Here is a 2,500-nt window from a genome sequence, read left to right as displayed (position 1 = left end):
TGTGGGACTCGAACCCATAACTAGGCGAATGCGAGACCAGCACGCTACCGATTACGTCATCAGTGCACTATATCAAAGGATCAAGAGGCTTCGTGACTGACTGAAGTATTTCCTGAAGAATATATACAAGAGGGGCTAGAAAATCCGCTCGGAGGTCGGTACTGGCACCTGTCACAAGCTTCACAAATGTGTTTAGGGTCAATACAAAGATGATCAAGGGAGACAGAAATTCAAATCAATTTAGTCTTTACTAAGAATGTAAACAAGAGTTATGCCCGGAGAAAAGGCTGGAAAATGAATTTCAGTGTCAGAAAATGGAAAGCATTGGAAACGTGAACTAGCTCAAAAAGGCCATCCCTGGATTATTCAACGAAAAAAAGAGACAATTACAAAAGCAAAAGAGGATAAGCATCTAGGGGCGTTGATTAAGGATAACCTGTCATTTGACGGACATATACAGGCCATTGGCATGTTGTGTGCGAGACAGGGATTATTAAAGGACGTAAAAGGGGCTTTTCACTACGGAGACAAAGAGAAATTGGAAAAAAGGGGTCGTAGCCTCATTCGACCTAGATTGGGGTGTAGCGGTACAGTCCCCTTACACAAAGAACAAAGGGTTACCAGTTCTAAGAATAAGGAAAAGAGGAAGAAGTAAGAAAAAAAGAGGAGGAGGAAGAAGAAGAAAAAGAAGAAGAAAAAGAACAAGAATACCAAGAATAAGAAGAAAAGAAGAAGAAGAAAAGGAAGATAAGATGAAGAAAAAAAGAAAAAGAAAGAGAAGAAGAAGAAGAAGAAGAAGTGGAAGAAGAAGAAGAAGAAGAAGAAGAAGAAGAAGAAGAAGAAGAAGAAGAAGAAGAAGAAGAAAAGAAAGATAAGACGAAGAAAAGAAAAAAAGAGAAGAAGAAGAAGAAGAAGAAGAAGAAGAAGAAGAAGAAGAAGAAAAAGAAGAAGAAGAAAAAGAAGAAGAAAAAGAAGAAGATGAAAAGATGAAGAAAAGAAGAAGAAACAAAGAAGAAAGACGAAAAGAAGAAGAAAGACAGGAACAAGAAAGACAAGAACAAGAAGAACGACAAAAAGAACAAAAAACAAGAACAAACGAAGAATGAAAGAACAAAAGAAGAAGAAGAAGAAAAAGAAAGAAACAACAACCGTTTGAGAAGAGTCTCGAAGCATTGACCTGTCGTCATCATAAAAAAAAAAAAAAAAAAAAAAAAAAAATTACTTCATTGTGGCGTTCACAACACTAGAGTAAGTGGACAATATGGACAAAGAAGATCCGAATCGAAACGTGAGGGTATCCCGAGGTCATGGAAACCAATTTGAAAAAGACCATGAATGTCTTATGGATTTGAAAAAAAGCATACAATTTTCCATAGAGTTGCTTAGAGTACTGGAATAGCCTAGGACAGTGACTCCCAACCACGGAATCAAGCCCCTCCCCTTTCTTCCCCTCCATTAACTCCCCCCCCTAATCCCCCTCCTCCCCCTAATCCCCCTCCTCTTCCCCCCAGGGGGCCAGAGCGTCCCGCATGCGGCCTCAAACTGGGAAATAGTGAAGACCTGACGATTCTATCCAGTGATTAATGGTCTGCAGGAAGAAGAACAGAAACACATCAGTTGGCATGAACACACACACACACACACACACACACACACACACACACACACACACACACACACACACACACACACACACACACACACACACACACACACACACACACACACACACACACACACGACTCGGTGGCGCAGTTGGTAGAGCGCTGAACTGTCACCATAGTGGCCCGTAGTTCTTGGTTCGAATCCTGCCCAGGGCCGAAATTATTTCAGTATCACTGCGCTTCGAGTCGTTACTCCAACTCTCGCAGGCGGGGAGTTGGGGGTGTGTCTGCGTGTGTAAGGTCATAACATTACCCATAGATCGGTCATACGAGCTCTGAACTCTCTTCCGGGAGGGAAATAGCTGTCGATCACGAGTCCAACACGTGATCCAAAGACCAAGGTGAATCACACACACACACACACACACACACACACACACACACACACACACACACACACACACACACACACACACACACACACACACACACATATACACACACACAGGTGGAACCAATCCACAAAGGAAATATAAGACAATATCCCACTATGATAACTAAGAAAATGTGTGGATGTACTGTGAAAAATAGTTGGATGAAGCTTTTGGAGGAGACAGGAGTTCTGGTCGACAAAAAGAAGGTTCTGAATGAGGAACTTCTTTAGTCCTTACTCGAGATTGATTGATGTGTTACACGAAAGAGAGGGTTGGGTGGATTATGCATACCTGGACTTAGGGAAAAGGCTTTCGACAAGGTGCCGCAAGAACGATTAATGTGGAAGCTGGAAAACGTTGGAGGATTTCAAGGGAGAATACTGAAACGAATGAAGGATTTTCTTAAAGATGGGCTGGTTTGAACTATAGTGAAGGATGAGATGTTGGATTTGAAACAAATGA

General features: G+C 41.8%; 1 protein-coding gene across 1 annotated transcript in view; it reads right to left on the bottom strand.

The window, feature by feature from the left end:
* Positions 1-2,500, bottom strand: part of LOC143033742 (T-cell leukemia homeobox protein 2-like) — a 77,222-nt gene that overhangs the window by 13,254 nt on the left and 61,468 nt on the right. The gene's annotated exons all lie outside the window — the stretch shown is intronic.

The sequence above is a fragment of the Oratosquilla oratoria genome, chromosome 16 (genome assembly GCF_046742065.1).
Source record: "Oratosquilla oratoria isolate Oo_2021 chromosome 16, ASM4674206v1, whole genome shotgun sequence".
Classification (NCBI taxonomy): domain Eukaryota; kingdom Metazoa; phylum Arthropoda; class Malacostraca; order Stomatopoda; family Squillidae; genus Oratosquilla; species Oratosquilla oratoria.
This window is presented reverse-complemented; position numbering and strand designations above follow the sequence as displayed.